This window comes from Biomphalaria glabrata, chromosome 6 (assembly GCF_947242115.1).
Source record: "Biomphalaria glabrata chromosome 6, xgBioGlab47.1, whole genome shotgun sequence".
Lineage (NCBI taxonomy): Eukaryota > Metazoa > Mollusca > Gastropoda > Planorbidae > Biomphalaria > Biomphalaria glabrata.
This window is the reverse complement of record NC_074716.1, coordinates 23,296,513-23,323,932: the sequence shown is the minus strand read 5'-3', so window position 1 is coordinate 23,323,932 and position 27,420 is coordinate 23,296,513. Positions and strand designations below refer to the sequence as shown.

At 38.2% G+C, this 27,420-nt stretch overlaps 1 protein-coding gene across 3 annotated transcripts in view; it reads left to right on the top strand.

Moving 5' to 3' along the window:
- The first annotated feature begins 231 nt into the window (after positions 1-231).
- Positions 232-27,420, top strand: part of LOC106069664 (toll-like receptor Tollo) — a 95,762-nt gene continuing 68,573 nt past the window's right edge. For 2 of the 3 annotated variants that reach the window (XM_013229366.2, XM_013229364.2), the window contains exons 1-2: positions 232-406; positions 21,585-21,799. The gene's annotated coding sequence lies outside the window, so the exon portion shown is untranslated. The remainder of the gene's footprint in view (positions 407-21,584; positions 21,800-27,420) is intronic. The other variant, XM_013229365.2, reaches the window with a different exon arrangement.

Below are 27,420 nucleotides of genomic sequence, written 5' to 3'. Positions count from 1 at the left end.
TCCAAGCAGAATTCTACTTTCTCTCACTTCCAGGTGTTCTCACTCTGGGTAGCCTCCACCCTCTACCCGTCTCAACGATTGTATCTTCTCTCCGTCCTTGACTAGCAGAAGTAGCGTCCCCTTAGTACTGCAATGAAGCAGCGCGCTATGTCGAGCCAACCTCCGTTGTTTGGTCTCGCGTCTGCCGCGCCAGGCGTACTTCGCCTGATCGAACTGTTGGCCAGCGGGACAAGGGGAGACAAGTTTTCTGTGAAATGGGGAAAACGTGCGAGAGAGAGAGAGAGAGCAACCATTCATCGCCTGTGGTGGACTAATCTCGCGTGGGACGTAACAGTGGACCTAACAGTGTGGATATAGATCTCATAGGATTGTTACCTGGACTTATCCAGTCTTCTAATTGAAAAAGGTAAAACAGAAACTAACATTAAGATAATATAGTCTCGTTTCGTAGTATGATCACCGTATTCATTCACCAAGTGACGTACTGATAGCGTCCTTCGCTACCAGCGTGTTCCCGCTGTTCATCTGCTGCCGCTTTGTTGACATAGAATTGAATGAACTAATATTGACAAAGTCTCATCGCAGATCATTTGATTCTTTTGACTTTTTTTTCTTCTTTTTGTATGTGTTTGGAAAAAAAATGTTTTGAATCGCAGTGAATGACGGTTGATTTGAAGATCAATATGTTTTAGAGAGTATCAATATCTTGTGATTGATGATGACGATCTCAGTTTAAATCACTACATTTTAGCCAATTAACAAGAAGAATGTTTGTTTTTTAAAAAAGACTTTAAACAAAGACAATTGCTCCTTTATGAAGCTGACCACTGTTTCCTAAGAGCAAATATTTGTTTACTTTGATTGACTAGTGAATGAAAGGTGCAAACAAAACTCAAACATTTTTTTCACCGCTCTAGTCCACTCTAGTCCATTCTTCCCATGAAAACAGAATCCAGTTGAAGCGAATGTATAAATCTACTAAGTATCTCAAATATTTAATGATAAGCCTAAAGATGTAGAAGTAGGTGTTCCTATTCATTGGTTCAACTCTCGGTCTAGGAGCTACATGCGGAAGTACCCTATGACGTAGACTGTTCAGAATAAAGATTGTCTAGTCCTCTAGTCAAATTAATTTTTTTTTATTTTGAAAAATTATTACAATCAAACTAGTTTTTTTCAGTGTGGCAAAATATCTAGTAATTCTTTTCCTGAAGATATACATTAACTGTCGAATTTTTAAGAAAATGGTTAAAGCCGTTTTCGAGATCCTTGTCCAGGTTTTTCAACACATGTTTTCAGCCAATGAATTTGCAAGCTGGATAGAGGAATTATAAAAAAAAGATGAACAATTGTTTTATTTTTTTTTACTCATGTGTCTCGACACTTGAGACGCACGCGATAATCGAATATCAAAATATTTCTGTCTAGTTTGTGTCCAAAGTTGCTTTTATTTAAGCTAACATGTATAGCTTACATTCAGTATGAGTTGATATCGAAATTGAATAGATGTAGCTTAGTCGACACACATTTTGTGACAACATTTATTTATTTTAGAAAAACAACAAAAACACAACTCCCTGTATGTACAACATATACACATATATAGTATATTGAAATGTATACAGAGATATACAGCAGATAGTATATACATAAGTATACAATATATCAAGATATATAAGCATCACATTGCATTAGAAACGAAAAGACTTGTACAAACTATATTTCAAGGGAGATTATCCTATTTTGAAATGCATTTTAAAATAAAATCTTCCTCTGACTTTCGTCTCGGTTTGTCATGTGTGTGTGTGTGTGCGTGAGTGTGTGTATTGGATGTCCTCTAGTGTCCTCTCTTCCGAGTCTTTCATTGATTGCACTGACAACTGAAGGAAAATAAAGCACAGAAAAGAAAGAATTAAAGACCAAAAAAAAAAAAAGAAAACAAAAAAACAACAACATCATCTTTGTATTAAATGGAGGATAAAAAGAATTCAAGGAAGCGGAAAAAGAGTACAAAAACACAGAGAGAGAGAGAGAGAGAGAGAGCAGGGCACCAGTCAGAAGCTCCTGGGTCGTTGGTGCTCAACTGCAAGTAAACTTCAGCTCAATTCAATTAATTTCTCTCCCAAGGGACGCTATTTAAAGTTGTCCCCCGAAGACTTCACTTGTCTCCCCATGTTTTAGAATAATGTAACCATGATTGGCACTTGCAATACAAAGTAGTTTGGTTAGAGATACATCTCTTTCACAACCAAGTTAAGAAATGTATACTTTTCAAAAATAATTCTTATTTAGCCTAACAAGTGATTGAAGGAATCTAGTGCTGACGTATCAAGATGGCTCCACATTCTGTGTATACATGTTCTTCACATTTCCGAGACAGCTGCAAGTTTTCTCCATCACTCTATTGACCTCATAACTCCATGCCTCGAGTCGCAGGTTGTAAGTATGAGCCTCGGTCACAGAGCAAGTCAAACAGTCTGTGACAGGAAATGTTGACACCTCGTCATTAGGACACTGACAAAACCTTGACAACTTAATATGATTTGTCAGTTAGAAGAGCAGCCGATGACTTTCTGGCCAGCGACAAAGCTGTCTCTCAGGAAGGAGGAGTCGGTAGAGAAGTAGAAACAACTCGCACCGTCTGCTAACAAAGTTTCTTTTTTCCTCGTCAGATACTTGGATATTAGTTAAAAGTCAACTCTTTTTTTTCTAGTATTTAGTTAGTTATAGTCAAACTTTGGGCCATTCACCAATAGCTCATTGTCACAATTGTTCTAAAATGCCCGAAGGTTGCGACGTGGCATGCAAGTTTTGAGGCCTGCTGGAACTAGTGGTCTCACTGCACTTTGAGGCGCATATATTGAAATTGAAAAGTATTTTAAAAGGATTTTGCAAACAATTATTTGGAGTGGACATATTTAATGTAGTCGATTACCCTACTAGCACTTTTAGTAAGACCAAGATAATTAAAACAATTACCGCCCTTGAATGAAGCTTCGTGTATTTTGTAAAGACAACAATTGTCTACATGGAATGTGCTGAAAACATGCCAAAGTACATCTTGACATCACAGACTCGGGGGTAAATTGGATACCACTACAACAAAAGGTGTACCTAATCCCGTCTGGGCCTGGTATTTATTTACAGACGGTTTTTTTTTTTTTTGGACGGACTGATCTACAGGTGCCTCCAATGTTACAATGTAAGTTGGTGTTCTTGTGTTTGAACCGGATACTCAGAGCTGCACTCACGTGTCATGGGATAGCAATCACATGGTTGTTTTTATTATTGCTTGCACCTATATTAGGTTTTAGGATCCGACGGTATTACCAGACCTTAAGGATACCAGAAGTAGATTTCATAATTCTATAGAAATATTTGTGAAAGTTTTCTCCTCAAGAAATGCTCACATTATCTACAATCAGGTTTATTGGACGATGCTGATTCCGACGCCTTGACCTTGTTAAGTTAACAGGATCTTGACATTGAAAATGGAAAAGTAAAGTTGAAATTACTTTCAAAACGAGGCACCTGCTTGGCGCGTGGGTTTATTTTCATAATGGGACTGGGAGAGGAGGAGAGGGGGAGGTATAGGGCGATGCCGCAACGAACAGTGATAGAAGCCTTCATTTTTTAAAAGTTCAAATCTTCATTAGTCTACTTGACTTGGATCTAAGAAGCAGAACCAGCGTTTGAATCTGTGTAGTCTTGATTAGTCTGGCATGTCTTACTGGGATGTCTTACTGGCATGTCTTACTGGGATGTCTTACTGGCATGACTTACTGGCATGTCTTACTGGGATGTCTTACTGGCATGACTTACTGGCATGTCTTACTGGGATGTTTGGTGTCAGCGTTTGAATCTGTGTAGTCTTGATTAGTCTGGCATGTCTTAATGGCATGTTTGGTGTCAGCGTTTGAATCTGTGTAGTCTTGATTAGTCTGGCATGTCTTACTGGGATGTTTGGTGTCAGCGTTTGAATCTGTGTAGTCTTGATTAGTCTGGCATGTCTTACTGGCATGTCTTACAGGGATGTTTGGTGTCAGCGTTTGAATCTGTGTAGTCTTGATTAGTCTGGCATGTCTTACTGGCATGTCTTACAGGGATGTTTGGTGTCAGCGTTTGAATCTGTGTAGTTTTGATTAGTCTGGCATGTCTTACTGGCATGTCTTACTGGGATGTCTTACTGGCATGTCTTACTGGCATGTCTTACTGGCATGTCTTACTGGGATGTCTTACTGGCATGTCTTACTGGCATGTCTTACTGGGATGTCTTACTGGCATGTCTTACTGGGATGTCTTACTGGCATGTCTTACTGGGATGTCTTACTGGCATGTCTTACTGGGATGTCTTACTGGCATGTCTTACTGGGATGTCTTACTGGCATGTCTTACTGGGATGTCTTACTGGGATGTCTTACTGGCATGTCTTACTGGGATGTCTTACTGGGATGTCTTACTGGGATGTCTTACTGGGATGTCTTACTGGGATGTCTTACTGGCATGTCTTACTGGCATGTCTTACTGGGATGTCTTACTGGCATGTCTTACTGGGATGTCTTACTGGCATGTCTTACTGGCATGTCTTACTGGGATGTCTTACTGGCATGTCTTACTGGGATGTCTTACTGGCATGTCTTACTGGGATGTCTTACTGGGATGTCTTACTGGGATGTCTTACTGGCATGTCTTACTGGCATGTCTTACTGGGATGTCTTACTGGCATGTCTTACTGGGATGTCTTACTGGCATGTCTTACTGGCATGTCTTACTGGGATGTCTTACTGGCATGTCTTACTGGGATGTTTGGTGTCAGCGTTGGGTTTGTTTTTCTATGCATTTAAAGTGTAGTTTTTTTTTCGTTTATCAGCTGTATTCTGTAGGTGTCTACACTTGTTATAGTGAGGGCGGGGCGCCTCTTTGCACCATAAACACTCCGCACTCGCTACCGATTTAGCTACTTACGAGGATGTATTGAATATTAATTAGTAATTAGTTTTAGCTTCCTTTCTCTCTATCTTCTCCTCTTCTCTTTCTTTTATTCTCTCTGTCTCTCTCTTTCTCGTTCTTTCTCTCGTCCTCTTTCACTCTCCCTTTCTCCCTTTCTCTCTCTCTCTCTCTCTCTCTCTGTCTCTCTATGTCTGTATGTCACTCTCTCTCTCAAATACACATAGACTAACTAGACCTTTGACATGCTTTGAGGGGAGCAATTCAAGGTTCTCCGCACCTTTCGTATAGAAGCTAGCCGCATGAACATTTCACGAGACAGACCAGTTCTTTTAATCTAGTACAGAATTACTTAAGAAACATGTGACAAGGGTCTTGAACATAAACGCACAGATGTCAGTGTCACTGAGGGTGTGACACAAGGCTAATGACTCCAGAACACGATGTGCGAGTGTGTGTGTGAGAGTGAGTGTGGGATGTGTGTGAGAGTGAGTGTAGGATGTGTGTATTGACAGCTCCACATGTTGACCTGTAACGCTGCTCATTGGATCAAAACTGTGGGACATGCGCGAAATTACGTTTAATTAAAACATTAGGCCAGGAAGTCTGCTCTGACATCCCCCAGTCCGCTGACATCATCCCCTTCCCTTACGCCTCTCTGACATCATCCTCCTGACATCCCTCCTCCCCAGTTCACTCACTGACAAGCGCCACTTCTCCCCTCTTGCTGCCATACTCACTAGTGACATTTTTTTATTCAGTAGCTCTGTTTAATTTTCTTTCTACTCTTTAGTATTGATCTTCTTTTCCATTTCCTCTTTCTGTCTCTCTTTTGTCCCGATTTACTCTTTTGATTCTTTCCGCTCTAGCACCTCTTGATCAGTTCATGGACACACGTGGACACACGAATGGACTGACACTTTTATTATTACGCTGACACACACTGGCGCGAGCGCCCACGCACTCAAACAAATTGTTATGTCAAAGTGTGTGTATCTTTAGAGTTAACCAGGGCGCTCTCTATCTTTCCCTATACAACACTCTCTTTATCTTTTGCTCTATTTTATTTTCTGTCTCTCTCTCTATTTCTTTCTGTCTCTTTTCATTTTCTTTCTTTTTATTTATTTCTCTCTCCTCTTTCTCTCTCTGTCTCACTCCATTTTTTCTTTTTTCTCTTTTTCATTATCTTTATCCGTTTCGGGCACAATCTGTTTTTCTTAGTCTCTCTTTCAGCCTCATACTCAAACTATGTCTTTCTCCTGATTTCTCTCTCTCTTTCTCTGCCTCTTTCTTTCGTTACCTCGATTTCTCTCTTTGACAAAGCTTATATCAACTCACTCTGTCTGTCTGTCTGTCTGTCTGCCCAAAAGTTTGTACACGTTATTTCTCCCACACCCAATCTCGGATCAAGCTGAAATTTTGCACAATTATTTCTTTAACCTGAAAAAAAAAAAACAAGATTCAATTTAAAAAATAACCAATTAGTTAATTAACTATTAGTAATTAATTATTTTGTTTGGTATCTTGAACAAGGGAAAGACATTGTACTTGACTGATGGGGTGATATAAGTTGAAATAGTCCCCTTCATACTTTGCAGAGAGAAATGTTTGAAACTAACAAGTTCGAATTCAGGTCGTTTGAAATAAATGCAATTACAAAGCGATCAGGGAAACATTCATACTGGTAACCCCCCTTCTTTCTCCCCCACCCCCCTTCTTTCTCCCCCACCCCCCTTCTTTCTCCCCCACCCCCCATCTTTCTCCCCCCACACCCTTTTCCGAACTGGTCCAGATAAATAATTGGATCATAGTGTATTAAGAAAGCTAAAAGTATGAAATTGCGCTAAATAAAGAAAAAATTGGTAAAAATATTTCTAATCGCACAGATTTATTATTGTCCGTTGAGATCTATTACAAATTTAATTACATGACTGATCCAAACTAATTGATACAACAATGCGTAATATTAGATTGTTGTTCTTTTTTTTTTAAAGTATTTGTTAAGATGTTTTCTCTCTCTCTCTCTCTCTGTCTCTCTCTCGCTCACTTTCTTTTTATCTTTCTTTCTCTTTCTCTCTATTATTCTTATTTCTCGCTTCAATAAACATTTATTTATATACTAACTCTTTCTCTCCATTTATTTTTAGCTTTAATTTATTCTCACTCTCTTTCTATCTTACTCCTCCTCATTTCCACGCTCTACTCACACTTTCAGGCCACACACACACACACACACGTTAAACCCTCCTCCCTGCTCCACTTTATTCTGTTGTCCTCATACAGCGACACCTCGTTCAATATATTGGCGGCAGTGCTCTCCCTTTACAGCAACTTCCAAGCCGTCACTCGTGTTTATATACATAGGGGGGGGGGAGTGGTGGAGGGTAAGGACAAAAATAACGAGGTGGGGGGGGGCGAGAGAGGTAGGAGTGATGAAGTCTCTCTGGTCTGAGGGTCTCTTAGATTGGTCACGTGTCATACTTTTGGGTCAAATCGATGACATGTTGTCATCGGGGAGGGACAGTCATTCATAACCCTGTCAAGTAAAGAGTGAGCAGTAGCAGAGAGTTGGTGAAACAGATCTAGATCTATGTGAGTGAGCAGTAGCAGAGTTGGTGAAACAGATCTAGATCTATGTGAGTGAGCAGTAGCAGAGTTGGTGAAACAGATCTAGATCTATGTGAGTGAGCAGTAGCAGAGTTGGTGAAACAGATCTAGATCTATGTGAGTGAGCAATAGCAGAGAGTTGGTGAAACAGATCTAGATCTATGTGAGTCAGCAGCAGCAGAGTTGGTGAATAAGATCTAGATCTATGTGAGTGAGCAATAGCAGAGAGTTGGTGAAACAGATCTAGATCTATGTGAGTCAGCAGCAGCAGAGTTGGTGAATAAGATCTAGATCTATGTGAGTGAGCAGTAGCAGAGAGTTGGTGAAACAGATCTAGATCTATGTGAGTGAGCAGTAGCAGAGTTGGTGAAACAGATCTAGATCTATGTGAGTGAGCAGTAGCAGAGAGTTGGTGAAATAGATCTAGATCTATGTGAGTCAGCAGCAGCAGAGTTGGTGAAACAGATCTATATCTATGTGAGTGAGCAGTAGCAGAGTTGGTGAAGCAGATCTAGATCTATTTGAGTGAGCAGTAGCAGAGTTGGTGAAACAGATCTAGATCTATGTGAGTGAGCAGTAGCAGAGAGTTGGTGAAATAGATCTAGATCTATGTGAGTGAGCAATACCAGAGAGTTGGTGAAATAGATCTAGATCTATGTGAGAAGTAGCAGAGAGTTGGTGAAATAGATCTAGATCTATGTGAGTCAGCAGCAGCAGAGTTGGTGAAACAGATCTATATCTATGTGAGTGAGCAGTAGCAGAGTTGGTGAATAAGATCTAGATCTATGTGAGTGAGCAGTAGCAGAGAGTTGGTGAAACATATCTAGATCTATGTGAGAAGTAGCAGAGAGTTGGTCAAACAGATTTAGATCTATGTGAGTAAGTAGTAGCAGAGTGGATGAAACAGATCTAGATCTATGTGAGTGAGCAGTAGCAGAGTTGGTGAAACAGATCTAGATCTATGTGAGTGAGCAGTAGCAGAGAGTTGGTGAAACAGATCTAGATCTATGTGGGTGAGCAGTAGCAGAGTTGGTGAAACAGATCTAGATCTATGTGAGAAGTAGCACAGAGTTGGTGAAACAGATCTAGATCTATGTGAGAAGTAGCACAGAGTTGGTGAAACAGATCTAGATCTATGTGAGTGAGCAGTATCAGAGAGTTGGTGAAACATATCTAGATCTATGTGAGAAGTAGCAGAGAGTTGGTGAAACAGATTTAGATCTATGTGAGTAAGTAGTAGCAGAGTGGGTGAAACAGACCTATGTGAATGAGCCCAATGAGCAGTAGCAGAGAGTTGGTGAAACAGAACTATGAGAATAAGCAGCGGCAGAGAGTTGGTGAAACAGAACTATGAGAATAACCAATATAAATCATGGCAAGTGAAATACATAAAATCTTTTAATTAAGTTTACAAGTAAAAAAAAAATCGGAAAATTCGTCACACTTTAAAAAATCAGTTGCTCTCATAAAATCTTGGAACTAGTCAGTAAGTATCTAAATCCTTCAGCGTTCAAATTGAGTCCACCTTTGTCTTGAAACAAATCTTGAATGAAGAAATGTTCTTTGACCACTAATCAATGTAAAGATCATATTATGCAATTTAATTAATAGCTCATCACCTTTGACCTTTGTCCTTATGAAATACTTTGAAAATTGCAGTACGACATTGGAAGGATTCATTTGGTCTGTGCTTCTATCTGCTGGTGTGTGAAGGATTCATTTGGTCTGTGCTTCTATCTGCTGGTGTGTGAAGGATTCATTTGGTCTGTGCTTCTATCTGCTGGTGTGTGAAGGATTCATTTGGTCTGTGCTTCTATCTGCTGGTGTGTGAAGGATTCATTTGGTCTGTGCTTCTATCTGCTGGTGTGTGAAGGATTCATTTGGTCTGTGCTTCTATCTGCTGGTGTGTGAAGGATTCATTTGGTCTGTGCTTCTATCTGCTGGTGTGTGAAGGATTCATTTGGTCTGTGCTTCTATCTGCTGGTGTGTGAAGGATTCATTTGGTCTGTGCTTCTATCTGCTGGTGTGTGAAGGATTCATTTGGTCTGTGCTTCTATCTGCTGGTGTGTGAAGGATTCATTTGGTCTGTGCTTCTATCTGCTGGTGTGTGAAGGATTCATTTGGTCTGTGCTTCTATCTGCTGGTGTGTGAAGGATTCATTTGGTCTGTGCTTCTATCTGCTGGTGTGTGAAGGATTCATTTGGTCTGTGCTTCTATCTGCTGGTGTGTGAAGGATTCATTTGGTCTGTGCTTCTATCTGCTGGTGTGTGAAGGATTCATTTGGTCTGTGCTTCTATCTGCTGGTGTGTGAATGACTCAAGGACTTGCACTGTTTATTGATGTCACAGACAACATGCATTATTTGTTCCTGTGACCTTTAACATGGATTTTTTGTCGTTGTCATATATGGCAAATATTTATTCTTGTGTCATATGACATGCTTTATTTGTTATTGTGACATAAACCATTCATTATTTACGACACACATCAAGTTAGGACTATCAGTTTTTGTTTGTCATTATTAAAACATTTCCATAACATGCGTCATGTACACTGTAGCCCGACGTCATGTACACTGTAGCCCGACGTCATGTACACTGTAGCCATACGTCATGTACACTGTAGCCATACGTCATGTACACGGTAGCCATACGTCATGTACACTGTAGTCATACGTCATGTACACTGTAGCCCGACGTCATGTACACTGTAGCCCGACGTCATGTACACTGTAGCCATACGTCATGTACACTGTAGCCTTACGTCATGTACACTGTAGCCCGACGTCATGTACACTGTAGCCATACGTCATGTACACTGTAGATGTACACTGTAGCCATATGTCATGTACACTGTAGACATACGTCATGTACACGGTAGCTATACGTCATGTACACTGTAGCCATACGTCATGTACACGGTAGCCATCCGTCATGTACACTGTAGCCATACGTCATGTACACTGTAGACATACGTCATGTACACTGTAGCCATGCGTCATGTACACTGTAGCCATACGTCATAGCGTTACGTCATGACGAGATTGCTTCCATTAATTCCTCTTAATGATTTTTTAAATTTTATATATTAAATCATTATTAGACAGACAGGCAGACAGACAGACAGGCAGACAGACAGACAGACCAGTGAAATGAAAGAAGTGAGAGAGAGAGAGAACAAAATTCCAAGGGTTGACATTTGAAACCCGTTTCCTGCCTGGACCTGTGGCTAGCGATGAGAAACTGCTCTCAGATTAGCGATGTATGGCATTTGGGGCTATCTGTGACTGGTCCATGTTGTGGTAGAAAGGGGGAATATTGACTGCTGTCGTGTTGGGTTTGCTGTGTGTTGAGTATAACATGTCTCTAAACCACGTGACATGGAGGGGCATTGTTATGTTGTGAGAACGCTAATAACAGATAAGTACAAAGTGAAGGGGAGGCGAAGGATTGGGTAGAAGCAAGTTATTTACAACTTACACGGCTTAGTGTGGAATGTAAGTCTATCTAAGGCTCTGCTTGTGTATGGGGCCAGTCGGGCCAGTGTTGTTGAAATATGTCTTGGTCAGTGGATGATGCTGTTATTGAAATATGTGTTGGTCAGTGGATGATGCTGTTGTTGAAATATGTGTTGGTCAGTGGATGATGCTGTTGTTGAAATATGTGTTGGTCAGTGGATGATGCTGTTGTTGAAATATGTCTTGGTCAGTGGATGATGCTGTTGTTGAAATATGTCTTGGTCAATGGATGATGCTGTTGTTGAAATATGTGTTGGTCAGTGGATGATGCTGTTGTTGAAATATGTGTTGGTCAGTGGATGATGCTGTTGTTGAAATATGTGTTGGTCAGTGGATGATGCTGTTGTTGAAATATGTGTTGGTCAGTGGATGATGCTGTTGTTGAAATATGTGTTGGTCAGTGGATGATGCTGTTGTTGAAATATGTGTTGGTCAGTGGATGATGCTGTTGTTGAAATATGTGTTGGTCAGTGGATGATGCTGTTGTTGAAATATGTCTTGGTCAATGGATGATGCTGTTGTTGAAATATGTGTTGGTCAGTGGATGATGCTGTTGTTGAAATATGTGTTGGTCAGTGGATGATGCTGTTGTTGAAATATGTGTTGGTCAGTGGATGATGCTGTTGTTGAAATATGTGTTGGTCAGTGGATGATGCTGTTGTTGAAATATGTGTTGGTCAGTGGATGATGCTGTTGTTGAAATATGTGTTGGTCAGTGGATGATGCTGTTATTGATGGTCTCGTAGACTGTAGCGGATCACCTGGTCGCGTGGTATGCGCTCTGAACTAGCTTTCGATGGTTTTGATAGTCCCGGGTTCAAACCCTGCCCGCCGAAAGGATGTAATTATCTTAAATCGAATAATTAAACAATTTAACAATTTTATTTCTTATCACAAAGGCAGTCAAAGTAACAAATAATAACAATGTACAACGTAGCAACGAGCTTATAGTCTAAACTGTCCCGCAGGTTGTGACGTTGCAGGTCAGTTGTTGAGGTCTGTAACGAATGGTCTCGGTCAAAGTCAGTGACTGTAATGTGAAGAGATTGTAGGACTTGTGTTCAAGTCTTGGCACAGTATGGGAGAACAAAACGTTTACATTCTGTAATGATCTTTTTGTATTTGAGTGCTAGAAGTGAAGATGTCTTGATGTTACGATGAGATTGTGTTGACCAGACAATGTGTTTCTTAATTTATAATTTTTGTAGATTTCTATTTTAAACAATAACACTCAAATAATATCGTTACGCCGGAGATTCAAATGTAAACTATTAATTGAAACAATGAAGACCTTCAATAATAAATACAAATCTTTAATTTTGGAACTAGGAATCACTTTAATAAAAATATACACACTGTACAATACATTGTAACATTAATAGTGCCGATGTGACTAAAACCTGGGAACATCATGACCCAGATTGTGCCGATGTGACCACAACCATTACTATCTGTCAGTTATTATTTTGTTTCTTCATTGTACCCATGAAGGTCTGGGAGGATGTGTTTCGCCATCAACTACTAGATCCAGATGCACGTCCGAAATGCAACGAAATTTAATGCAATACTGGCTTTGACGTTTGACATAGAAGATGTTCAGAAAGATCTAGATTTAAATTCATATACTTATTCTGTAGTCACTGTCTGGTAGAGTACTGGCAGTATTCACTTCGGACTGTCGCTATGGTCCTATGTTCAAACCTTGCCCGCCAACTTCCCCTCGCGTCTTTTAATAGATGTAGAGGTTTAGGTGGGGAAACCAAACTGAAAGTCACTAATCCTTCAAATGGTATTAAACTTCAATGTAGAGTACTTTCAATTCTGTGTCTTTAACTAGGCCTCTGTTTTCTTTTTCTTTTTGAGTTCTGAAGAACCAAGAAATGTCCAAAGTCCCTGAAATCAAAAGCTTTGTGCTAAACAAAAAAGAACTGTAAGAGGGTACCTGGGTAAGAGGGTACCTGGGTAAGGGGTACCTGGGTAAGAGGGTACCTGGGTAAGAGGGTACCTGGGTAAGGGGTACCTGGGTAAGAGGGTACCTGGGTAAGAGGGTACCTGGGTACCATTGCTGCTGATTGTTACCGTCTTAAGATCTAGATCTTTTTGCTATGAGAACTTGGGTAAAGTTGATTTCTGCCCCCAGCATGCCTTCTGTCATGTCACTTTGACCCTAAAATCACAGCTACATCAGCCTATCAAATGATGAGGTATGTGTGTATTGACACAGACACAATGTACAACTTGTACAGCTCTGACAATTGTTAATGTCACGATCTTTGCAAAGTCAGCTTGAAGGTCACAATTTTCAAGTGACCCGCCCGGGGCGATGTTGTGTCAAATATAAGGTGTCATGGCATAGATCTATTCGGACACTTTCTTTTTACCTTGGTAAATGTGTGAGAGCGTGTTCAGTGAAGACAAAGTAGACTGTTTTCTGGAAGTCTAGTTCATAGTGAACAATGAGGACACTAGACAGTGAACAATGAGGACACTAGATAGTGAACAATGAGGACACTAGGTAGTGAACAATGAGGACACTAGACATTTGCATGTTGAATCGCGCGCTACTACAAACTCGATGTAACTTTTTGAACATTTCTTCTACCCCATTTTCCCCGGACATCGCTTCTCGGCCACATCATGTCGTCCGGGTGGGAGTGTTTGTTGGAGTAGATGAATTGGTCATGTAAAGGGACTGAGTTCATAGCACTGGTGGGAGTGTTTGTTGGAGTAGATGAATTGGTCATGTAAAGGGACTGAGTTCATAGCACTGGTGGGAATGAACGAAAGCAGCATCTCACTTTCCACACGCCGTTCCTCGAGAGGCCGTTTTCCCATTGGAAGACACCCGCACGGCAGATGTAGAATGGAGAAGGCAAATGAGTCTCCCCAGGGTGCTCGGAATTCAAACTCGCCCTCCAGGTTAAGAGCTTTTGGAAAAATGTGCATCCGTTTGGAGCCTTCTCTTACAGAAAGATTGCTTTTATTCAGGACGGGAGGGGGGAACTTACAATGGACCTAGAGTTTTAAGAGACTTAGTCTCAACTCTAATAAAAATCTATCTTTAAAAAAAAAGCCTTGAAAAAACTGATCATATATTGGCCCGCTACATTTGCTTTCCAGACCAACGCACTTGGCTTGTGGTTGTTAATTAACTTGGCCAAACTTGTATCATATCTTTCATTAAGAAGTTATGGAAGTCAAGGGTTCAAACCTTTGCTGTTACCAAATAATTTTTAGAAATAAATGTCAACTTCTCTTAAAGTCGTTGGCAATGATGGTCTGAAATTGTAGTAGGATGTGATACGACCGTGACCTGTTCATTAAAAAGAACAAATTTAAGATAAAAATGTCTCATAAAAGACAATAAGGTGAGTACCAATTAAAAAAAAGATGACTATATAAACCGATAATGATTATTACACTTAAACTGTGTAGTCAGAAGTTTATCAGAATCAAAGCCATTCGATCATGATACCATTTCTAACAAAATGTGTATCAAACAAAAAGAAACTTAAAGAAAACCATTAAAACAAAGTCCATTAGCAGGATAGATAACTCTTCACAAAGTTTTGACAACAATGACTAAATCTAACCATCCATAAAAAATACGCGAGGCGATTAAGCCAGGCAATTAAATCTCTCTCGCCGAGGCTGTCATTATGTCTGTGTTTGGATATTGTTGGTTTCATATTTCGAATGCTAGTCAAGCTCAATCTGTTTAGCAAAGTGTCGATTGGGTCACATAGTTTTGGCAACAGAAGGTATTGATTGAATCAATCGTTATAGCTGATTGTACAGTATTTTAGTTATATAAACATGCACTGTAAAATGCTAATAACATAAAAACAATAATCTATGCACTTTTTCAATTAGACATTCATTACGTATTAACACGAAACACATTAAAAAATATTTTAAAATATAAGACTATACCTCCATTTTTAGAATTTATAATAAAATTATTTCCCCAAAATGTTTACAAATATTTGATTCAATTCCGGTATGGAACCCATGACACCAGCTTGAACGTACAATTTGTCTGATTCGGCCAGCGGGCAAGGCATACTGGAGATGTTATTAATGTTCATTAGATGGACATCTAGATCTAACACTAGACCTGATTTAGAACTCTTATGATCTAGTCTAGATCTACTTCTAGATCTAGAATCTAGATGTAATCTTTATTATATTTATGTTGAAATATTGAATAATTTAAGAGATTTAGTCTCACCTTTAACAAATAGACCTTCAAATTAAAACTTAGAAGACGATTTGCAAAATTATCCTGAACATAATTTATTAAACTCTTGAATCAATACAAAAACAAAATTTAATAAAATACTCTGAAAGACACAAAGATAGAGGCACATTCCTCATCCCATATGCTAGGACAAATTTGTACAAGTACTCCTTCTTCCCTAGTGCTATTGGAGCATGGAACGGGTTGCCTGAGCTAGCCAGGAAAACCAGTGACTTAGCAGAATTTAAGTCATTGATTAATATGCATGACTGAATGCCTGACACGTAGGACGTAATCATCTTCTTTTTGAAGTAACGTCTGTATTATATAAGATAAGATCAATAATGCCTTACATTCGGAATTCCCGAACGCGATAGTTCTTTCAAAATCGATGTAGGATCTAGACCTAGATTTAGTCTGTAGCCAAATTTACATTTATTTATTTATTTACTTTCCTCCAACTAACGTCAGGTAGCCATTAAAGCTAGGTAGACTCAGAGGCGACATAAAAATTCCAAAATTAAAATCCCAGTTTTCACTATGATTCGAACCAGTGACCCTCTGGTTCTGAAGCCAAGCGCTTTACACTCAGCCATCGAGCATTCAGGTGCCTTGACATCTGCTTTATAGATCGAAAGGTCTGAAAGGGGCACTTTACAATTTCGAGACGTTTCTTCAGACAGGAAGATACCACGTCCTAGTCCTAGTCCTAATGTCCTGCAGGACAGTAGAAATAGACATCGGCAAGGTTGGAACTGGAAAACAATACTGACGAGCGTCCATGTGCATCCCTTGATCAGGAGCCATCAAATGTGTTGCCACTTCCTTGTTGATTTTTGTGTCATTTCATTAAGTATGGAGATAATTGAATTACAGACAACAAAGTGTGTATAAGTGTGTGTTGTCTAGGTCACTATTCCCGATGTTTATAATCTTTTCAACGACATTACAGAGAAACTATTAAGTGCTTTGTGCCAAAAAATATTGTGACCATGAAAATGCATTTTAGTTTTCCCATGGGACCTGTCCAAAACATTACATTTGTTCGTTATCTCAACATAACTGAGTGGCAATGTGTCTAAGGTCTTAATGAAGCATTCAATTTGATATGGAAATAGCATAAAGTCAAGTTATATTTAGTACTTAAATAAATGTTTCTACATTGGCTTACTAGACTAGATAATTAGATGCAGTTCATTAGCGCCATCTTGTGAACTACTTCTTTGAACCAATTCTACTTCCAGACTGAACATAAAGAGAGAAATTATTTCCTTAAAAACTAGAACCTACCTGTACAAAAATAAACGACTTAAACTTTTATATTTCATCATCCAATTCCTTTTCTTTCTTTTTTTTTTTTTGTTTAATAACATATCTCTTTCTGCTGCCAAATGAATTGATCAGCGTGAGATCGATTGAGTTCAGCCAAGGATCATTAGTTCATTGGTTTCTTGTGTCTGTTTGATATCAGTCAGTGGCTCAAGCTGATCTGGGCGATGACTTAGCTGCAACTCATTAGCTAGGTGCTCATGCATGCAATAGGTGCAGACACGTGTGGGGTTAAGTCACTCACTCAAACGGTGCGATACGCAGCTTACTTGTATGGGGGGGGGATAGGGAGGTGTTTCCCAACAGCACGTGCAATTATGTACTGTCAGGTACACGAATACACACACACACACACATGCACCAAAGTCTGGCATGTGAACAGAGACACACACTGGCACGGCTGTTTTGTGTACATTTGGGTTCAACACTCCAAGAGTGACGTCACTAAATGCTCACGTTGACCTGAGAACGTACACTGCCGTGTTGGGTCTAACTGTTAGCACGTGAAATTAGAGAGGAATTAAGTAGCTCCGCGTCTTTCAATCTGACCTTTGAACTAGACATGGTGTGAGACTTTTCTGTCAAACTGGAAGTGTTAAACAAATTTAGGGTTAGGGAGACAGACAGACAGGAAGACTTAGAACATAGTGCAACATTTTCATTTCAGCATTTTTAAAAAGTCTATTCTGTTGCGAGTCTTTTATCACACTAGATCTCTGAATAGCCGATCATTTGAGACCCAGGCTAATCTACCATCAGTTTTCCATTCAAAGTTTATTCTCGAAGAAGTAATGTATTCATCCAGGACGTTTTAAAATAATGTACAACTTTGGTCGATGTCTGACTTTAATATAACATTAGATCATAATGAAAGGTTGTCTCGTCTGAAGACTCCGTTCAATCATGTTTATTTCATGAGGTCAAGTTTCAAGAATGCATTTACTTTACCTAAAACTTAAGAGCGGGGTTATTACTATTTTTTTTTTTTTACAGTGGCGTGTGACTGTGTATTTGTAAGGTGGGGCGTGTACATATTTGATAGAATAAAAACGAATAATAATCTGCTAGTTAGCTCTAGTTCTAATACAATTGACCCAAACAATGTATTTAGTTCCGTGGCCAGTACGTGTGTTTAGCTTGCCTGTACATTCACATCTGTTGTCCCTTCAAGCCCGGCATCTGTCTTCCTAACAGTGCATCTCAAAATGTAATGTATGACCTTATCTAACACCAAATGTCTTTTATAATGAGGTACACAGAGAAATCACTTGTTTCCCATTCGGTCAAGTTCAAGTCAGACATGAATATTTGTTGATATCATATTCACTTTAAAATAAATTCGTTTTCTTTTTCTTTGAAGCATCTGGACTCATGATCTATTTTTAGATTGTAGCTCATTGACTTAGACCCTTTGCTCTACAACGATAGACAACTCTGTAATGAGGGACAGCAGCTCGGGGGTCGATTTTTAAGTTTTATTTTGATTTCAAATAAAACGGGGGGAAAAAAGAAGGAAGAAAATGTGAAAGAAATCGAACTAAACCTCCAAGTGAGGGCGGGGTGGTGAAATGAAAATTCACGATTCGACCAGCTGATCGTCTGCTGGGGGGAAAGAATGAATCAGCTGACAGTGGCCAGGTCAAGTGTCTAATGCGCTGATGTGGTGAAAGAGGCAAATAAATGTGATGCCAGGAAGGCCATTAAAATGTATTTTATCTAACTGATCATCTGAAAGTATTGCCCCATTCAAAAGATTTATTTCCTATGAATAAATCTTTTACTTATCTTAGGTGTGGAAATTGAAATCTCTTGAAGAAAATGTTTTCAGAAAATATCTTTAGGTGACGAGTTCCTGTTCTCTCAGATGTCCAGACCAGAATTTGCTTTTAATGATGAGATTGTATTTAGCGTCTATTTCCATCTAATGACATCCAAAGATTATTTAGAAATTCTAAACCTTTTCAATACTTACTATTATCTGGACCTACTTCAACTTTCGAAATAGTAAAAAGTAAAATTTGGAATGATTTATTTGGACAACATTTTCATTCTCCTATCGAGCTGAAATAAACTCGTGTTGCCGGTCAACATATTTATTTACATTTCAGAAATGAGACCTTCATTAATTATTAATTTAATTATTATTTTTTATCTGCACAGTGTTCCATCTATGAGACTCTGGGATACTAATGTAGAGAAGCTGTCTAATCTGGGTCTGTAGAATTTGTACGTATCAAAAGATAGGTTACGTCTTTCTGTACGCGTAGTATTAGGCCTACTTGTGAGTTCATATCAGTTCACAGACACGTCAAGACACTCTACCGTAAAGTAAATCTACAGATGCATATAGGCCTATATACATTGTGAAGGTTTAACCCAGAACGGGAACAGTCTAGTCTAAACTGTCCGTTGATCTAGACCTAATCTACAGTCTCGCTTTGAATTAATGTCGTCATAATGAACCTCATTTACCAAAACGAACGGTCACGTGATAATATTGATAAACAATGAAAAAAAAAACCTGTCACGTGATGTCATTGCGCGTTCACTAGCAGTTGCCTAAAGTGTGTCATCACACTAATGACAATTATATTGTATTTTCTTTTTGCTAAGAATGAGTAATATTCCTTTTCAATGTGGTCACCCCCAGGCAAATGTAAAATACATATTAGTATACTTTAAATGTTTGAACGTAAAGTAAGACTGGAATTTTTATTGTCATGATTGTGAAAGGAAGTAGTCTCAGTATCTTCACTAGTACTAGGAATGAAACCCAATCAGCACGTTGGATGAAGTACGCTACTGACTAGAACAGACTTTATGTCCTCATTGTTTCTGAGTGTTTAAAGGTTGGGGGCTAATGCATTTGTTCGTCGTGCTGGCCACACCATCTACTGGTGAACTTTTCCTTTGAACTTGATCCAATACACATTAGACAAAGAAATACCAGAGATACGATCCGCACTTTCATAGCAACTACAACTTTTGAAATGTTTGGACAAAATGTTTCGGGTGACCGCCCTTCATAGCGTATTAACGCTCTTGATTTATGAGAGCACCCCTCTCCTCCCAACCTGTTCTGATTTCTCTCGTCTGCCAGATTGTAATGGTCATTCCTTTGTAGCTACGTTTTGGATTGTGTTTTTTTAAAAAGGGGGGGGGGTGCTAATCTATTTATATCCTTCACTGGGCTTGTGTTATCATCCTGGCTGTGGTGACCTTGACATTGTAACGTCCTATTTAAGTCTGCCTGTCTCATGAGAATCCTCTAAAAATACATTCACAACTATAAAAAGAATTGGTAAATCAACATTGCAGATAAAAATACATTTCTTTCTGGGTGTACATCCTATTATTGACCCTGCGGACACTGGTGCTTCCGGTGTCGGCTAAATCTACATAACAATGTTGGCCTGTATTGGAAGAGCTGGAATAGCATAACAGAGATGAGAGCTATTGGCAAACATTGTTTGTATTGCCTACCGTACTTAAATAAAAGCTTACCAGAAGGAAATACTAGCTTATAGCATTAATAAATATGACCTTGCAATACGTAGCTCATGTCTTGACCATGAAATGTATCAATTACAACTTGGCCTACCCTACGTCAATCCTAGATAGCCTTATTGGAACGTTAGCGTGAATACAAAAAATGGTATAATTTCCAGTTAAAAATAAGCAGTCTATGGGGCTGATGACACAAACAACGGTGATACTCAAGTTTAGGCCTGCGAGCCATATCCGGCCCATTATGCTGTGCCCTTTAAAAGTTTAAAACTACCGTTGTACGGCACTAATACCTTACATAATGAGAAGCAGAATATTGGTCCCGTTGAACTCAAGGCCATTTTTTGTATTGGTAAGAGGCCACGTGAGGAATTTTATATGTAACCGAGGCCCAAATTGTTAAAGACGTCAGTGATATAAGGTTGTTGTTATTTTGTTATCATAGCCAACGTTTAGCGAAAGAATAGTATCAACTGCATTTATAAATGTCATAGTAATTTTAGAACTAGGAGCTATCTGATAGTCCCTTAAATGGCAAACCCGAAAGATCACCGGCACCTAAGTTAAGCTAATCTTCTGTGTTAGTACACACCAACTAGTCTACTATACTATTTTAAATACTTTTGGAACATTTGTACATATTTCTAAACGCCGCCTATCAGGTAAACAAAGTTGTTGTTTTGGACACACCACTGTAAGAAGTAGATCTAGACTAGACCTTACGAGTTCTACATCAGAAGTCTAGGTCTAGTCTTAGATTTATATGTCCATATAATGATAATATTAATAAATAACTGCAAAAGTATGAATGGCCACTGTCCGAATCGGTAACTAAGAACGTTCACTCATCTGACGGTGTCGATACCCGGTTTAGATTTATTTTTTTTTAATCAATTTATTAAAATATCTTTTTATATTTTAATTACTATTTAATTAAATAACTGGTTAAGTGTGTTTTGTTTTTTATTCCTTTTTTTCTGGAACAATGAATAATTGTGTCAAGTTTCAACTTGATCCGAGAATGGGAAGTGGGAGAAATAACTTTTTCAGACTTTGTACCAGGCAGACAGACAGACAGGCAGACAGACAGACAGGGTGATTTGGTATAAGATTTGTAAAAAAACCAGCACCAAGTAGTTCAAGAGATGAAGCAGATACTTTGATTGACTAATGACTCATGTCATGTTCTAAAAGTTTGTCTTGTTTACATTTTCAGAGTTGTTTTTTTTTCTGTTTATTTAAATATACATTTGCCTGTACTCCTTTACACCAATGGTAAAATTATAAAACAATGAAGTGCTTGCTTCTGGTATTGAGTCAAGACTTCTCGTGTGTAGTTGCAAGTACCCAGACACAGAATGGTGGGTTGTGACCGTGAAGTCGTTAATGGGACGTTTTCTCTCGTTGTTGTTCACTGACTTTTTTTTTCTTTACCAGGTAGAATCTGTGTGTGTGTGTGTGTGTGTGTTTGTTTACCTGAAGGCTTTAACACAAACATCGTACCAATAACCAGCTAGACAGAACAGAAACTAAGCTCGGCCAGATCGGAAGTAGATCTAAGTGACCTTAAACTGTGAGAGTTTGAAGCTGCATGGGATATATATTCTTGTTTTGAAACAGTACATGGACTAAAGGAACAAATAATTAAAGCGGTAAGTACCTATTTATTGTCTAGTCACTTTCTGTAGTATTTGGCATTGTTTCTATCCATTTCTTCCTTCTTTGATATCAAGTTGATGGCTGCACACTGTTGATGGCCTCCTAGCATTGCCCTGTCTTCACGATCTCTCTTATCTCCCTTGCCTCCAGTGTATGATCATCTTGTTCATTTGAACTTCTAGTGAAAGACTATTCGGGGACGAACATTAAGATTTTGAAAGCCCACTATTACGAATAGATTTTTTTTTTCTGCACGAAGTATGTGGAGCAAGATACTGCATTGTTTTTTAGCTTTATATGTGCGTTTATATTTCCCAGATAGGTCGTAAATTGTGTGCATATCATCAGTCTATGTTCAGCTTGATGTACAGAATATTCCAAGTAAATCGACTTGTAGTCGTGCCATGCAGAAGGGGGGGGGGGCCTTAAAAGCTAGCGAGTGGGGCTACGTCCAAGGCCCCAAGTCTTTGGGGGAGTGCCGCGATAAAGAGAATCTCTTGTCAACATCAGCCCATTTTACAATTTGTCGTAGCCATGATATAACATCCGCTTCGGGTGCCATGCTTTGTTGTCAATGTTGTGACTTTCTAGTTTTCTAGTTGTGATCTGTTCAAAGTTAGTTTCCGTTTTAAAATCGCCAACTGCCTCACATTTGAACATATTCAAAGTTTTATTCTCTCTGTTTGAAGAGCTCCTTCTGTTAGGCCACATTAAAACTTAAAGATAATTATGTTTCGTTTTATATTTTTTTCATACCAAATATATTTCTTTCAACTCTTCATATCTTTATGCTTTTATATTTGAACCCTATCTTTTCTTTTTTACATTTGAATTAATGTTTTTATATGAACTCAATTTCTGTATATTTTTTTTCTCTCTTGGTTTCATTTCACGGTGTTGTCGTCTCCTGTTTCGTTTCTTTCTCATTCCGATTTTTTTGTGTTTTCTTGGCCAGTTTTGTTTAATGAGCTGGCACATCAGTCAGTTTTGTTCCCAAGTGTTGGCTTTAATGAGTTCTGGGTTTTTGCTGAGTTTTTCTTTCCTCCATAATGTCTGTTTTCATTCGTTTTCCTGTAGCTCTTTTCTTTTACGTATTTTATAAACCTGGGGGAAAAAAACAGGTTTGTTTGATTGGGTTTTTTTTTTGTTCCTAAACCTAGACATCACTGCCCCGTAGAATGTTCAAAGTCCAGGCCATTTCATTGTCATCTTTGATCGTTATAAAAAAACACGTTGCTAATTCTCTTGTTGTTATTAATGAATGATTAATGAATGATTAATGAATGATTAATTTTTATCCAAATATAATGAGAATAAAAACGTTTGTTAAGCCGCCTTTTTATTAAAGCCGCCTCTCTTGTATCCCCCAACCAAGATGAAGGTGCTTGGCCTCTAGGTCTGTCAGCTCGTGGTTTTGAGCCTAGTCCTGGAAATTTGTGATTTTTATTAACTCTTTCTCTCCGTAATTATTTTCCTCGTTCCGATAGTATTATTTGTTTTGCTCATTTGTATTTCACTATCCTGTTAGGATTAAACTTTTTTGTTTGTTATCAGAAAACGTTATACTCGGTATCGAATTATAGGAGAATGCCAGCTCTTTTTACACAACACAAACAAAAGTTTATAAATCCAAAAATCCATTTTTGTTTAATGGGGTATAATCAACGTTGGCATCGTCAATTAGGAGAGAAAGAGTTAAGTATGTAAAGTGAATGTGTGGCCATATCAACGAAATAAAAAGAAAGAAGCTTTCACAAAGCGATCGGGGGGGGGGGGGAGAGTCTTTTAGAAAACGAAAGATTCTAGATTTTCGTTATATCCAAAAGTGACCTTGACCTTTGACACAATTATGCAATGTACTATTTCACAGGATTTATTATACACTAATACACTTCTATATAGAGCAACACTGTATCCCTATACTGTATGCAAGAACTGTTTCCAAATACAGTAAACCAATAGGGTACGTAATAAAGTATCCTAACATTGCTTCTTAATACAGTAGCCCACTACAGTATAATACACTGCCCCACTACAGTATAATACACTACCCCACTACAGTATAATAAATTACCCCACTACAGTATAATAAATTAACCCACTACAGTATATTACAGTACCCCACAACTGCATAATACATTACTCCACTACAGTATAATACAGTATCCTACTACAGAATCCTAATGAATTATCTTGATGAGTAAACATTTGAGAACCATTGCACAATAATGTCGAGAAGACTGTCCTGCTCATCATCTGTTTCTGTTTGAAGTTTCTGCTGCATTTGCTCGAGATCTGGTGGTGGTCCAGAGACATTGAGCTGTGATTATGTTTTCATCTTTCCAGCCATTGTCATCATTTCAAAGTTGAGCTGCTCTCTTCACTCAGACTTGGCCCTCTTCAAACAGAACTGCTCTTAATCTTTCATTTAAATACAGATAGAGAGAGGGGGGGGGGCGAGAGTTTCTGGAAACATAAGAAAAGGTCTTTAAGATCAATACCTTACAAATAAGACACGCTCCATCTTTTGTTACTCACTGATACGCGCATCTAGCACGTGACACCAGCAAATGAAAAAAAACAACAACATATTATTTTATTTACTAGTTTATAATCACATTAACCTTTTTAGATATAAAAATAAAATCTGAATCATCATAGCTAGTAAAAAAAACACTTAATTTTATTTTTTTATTTTCCAAAATAGTTCATTCAATTATAAAACTACTAAACCATTTTCTTATGTGTAAAAGTAAACATAATTCGGCATACAAACTCCCGGTGTTTGCTACTCACAGACTCATAAAAGTGCAAAGAATGGATTTTAAGTATCATTAAAATTGAAACCATTCTACTAAAAGTTAGCCACGTAGATCTACTTGATTGCATCCCTTTACTCACTGAACGTAGTACGTCATAGCTTGTCATTATCTTGTCAAAATAATTGATATGGTTTAGTATGACATGTATACTGTTATAACTTATCGGTCATAAAATCAAAAGCGCGTGCAGGGGTGTCTCCCGTGGGGTCCAATTGAATGTGAAGTTTGACCTGTGCCTGAGAGACATGGACACTCGTGTCTAGACATAAAATTAGTCCGCGTGAGATTTATTACATGGAAATAACATTACACATAAAAATATAGTGCACGTCATAGAGCAGGTGGAATGGTGCAACAACAAATCAAATATGGGCACCACAGGACTGGACATTGGAGACTTTGTGAGTCCCGCTACATTTGAAGTCATTTAGTTGTTCTGTCTGGAGGTTTTGCTAAAGATGCTTGAGTATCGTATAAAAAGACAAAACTTGTAGACTTCTAAAAACTAGGTTTTGAAATAACCAAAGTCAAATAACTAGCCTCTAGGATCTCAAGCAAGATTTCACACATAGATTTATTTCTTGGATTTACTTAGAAAATTTTTTTATTATCTAGTTTATAATCTCATTAATCATTCTGTGGAAAACATTTTCAATTTTTCTATTCAAACCTTCTTACATGAAATATTTCCTTAAACATTCATTATTTGGTAACAACAAGGTTCAGACTCATAAACTTTTCCGAAGAAACCATTTTTTTTTTTTAAATATCCATTTTCATCCAGCTGCACACTTCCACTGCACACGACTAAAACACACACACAATTTCGTTCTAGTTTCTATTTAAAAAGTATTTTCATTTCCACATGAATATTATGTGGTATAGGGTATTATGTGGTATAGGGTATTATTTGGTATAGGATATTATGTGGTATAGGGTATTATGTGGTATAGGGTATTATGTGGTATAGGGTATTATGTATATAACTTAAAGTCAAAGGAAGGGGAGATTTAATTACATTACAAAATTAAAAATCAATTCCTGCCAAACACGCATCGACACATCTAGAGTTCTAGTCATACAGATTTAAAATTTACCAATTTCTAGCTTATAATTCGACAAAGCATAACTAGCAGAAAGTCTACTTAAGTTGGCTAACCATTCCCTGTCAGACAGGGGTGCAGCTATTTCCCAAGAAAGACCCCCCACCCCGCCCTAAATATGCACACGCACCTAAGCTCTTGTATCACTTCACAGTTACATCCGGTTACAGTGAGTATCTGGCTGCTTGCACAACCGACAATTTAGCCCTGGTGTATACATCTCCAATGTGATGTGTCATTCATCTGGCCATATGGTTCCCTTAACAGCGTCTGCTCTGGACTTCCAACATATAAACAGTTTACCTTTGTTCTAGTAGCACTGGGGGGAGGGTGTGTCTATCTATCTATCTATCTATCTATCTATCTATCTATCTATCTATCTATCTATCTATCTATCTATCTATCTATCTGTGTCTATCTATCTATCTATCTATCTATCTATCTATCTATCTATCTATCTGTCTGTCTGTCTGTCTGTGACTATCTATCTATCTATCTGTCTGTCTGTGACTATCTATTTATCTGTCTGTCTGTCTGTGACTATCTATCTATCTATCTATCTATCTATCTATCTATCTATCTATCTATCAATCTGTCTGTCTGTCTTTGTCTGTCTATCTATCTATCTATCTATCTATCTATCTATCTATCTATCTATCTATCTATCTATCTATCTATCAATCTGTCTGTCTGTCTGTCTTTGTCTGTCTATCTATCTATCTATCTATCTATCTATCTATCTATCTATCTATCTATCTATTTATCTATCTATCTATCTATCTATCTTTGTCTATCTATCTATCTTTCTATCTGTCTGTCTGTATGTGACTATCTATCTATCTATCTATCTATCTGTCTGTGACTATCTATCTATCTATCTATCTATCTATCTATCTATCTATCTATCTATCTGTCTGTCTGTCTATCTGTCTGTCTGTCTGTCTGTCTGTGTCTGTCTATCTATCTATCTGTCTGTCTGTCTGTGACTATCTATCTATCTATCTATCTATCTATCTATCTATCTATCTGTCTGTCTGTGACTATCTATCTATCTATCTATCTATCTATCTATCTATCTATCTATCAATCTGTCTGTCTGTCTTTGTCTGTCTATCTATCTATCTATCTATCTATCTATCTATCTATCTATCTATCTATCTATCTATCTATCTATCTATCTATCAATCTGTCTGTCTGTCTTTGTCTGTCTATCTATCTATCTATCTATCTATCTATCTATCTATCTATCTATCTATCTGTCTGTCTATCTATCTGTCTGTCTGTCTGTCTGTCTGTCTGTCTGTCTGTGTCTGTCTATCTATCTATCTGTCTGTCTGTCTGTGACTATCTATCTATCTATCTATCTATCTATCTATCTATCTATCTATCTATCTATCTATCTGTCTGTCTGTGACTATCTATCTATCTATCTATCTATCTATCTATCTATCTATCAATCTGTCTGTCTGTCTTTGTCTGTCTATCTATCTATCTATCTATCTATCTATCTATCTATCTATCTATCTATCTATCTATCTATCAATCTGTCTGTCTGTCTTTGTCTGTCTATCTATCTATCTATCTATCTATCTATCTATCTATCTATCTATCTATCTATCTATCAATCTATCTATCTGTCTGTCTGTCTGTGACTATCTATCTATCTATCTATCTATCTATCTATCTGTG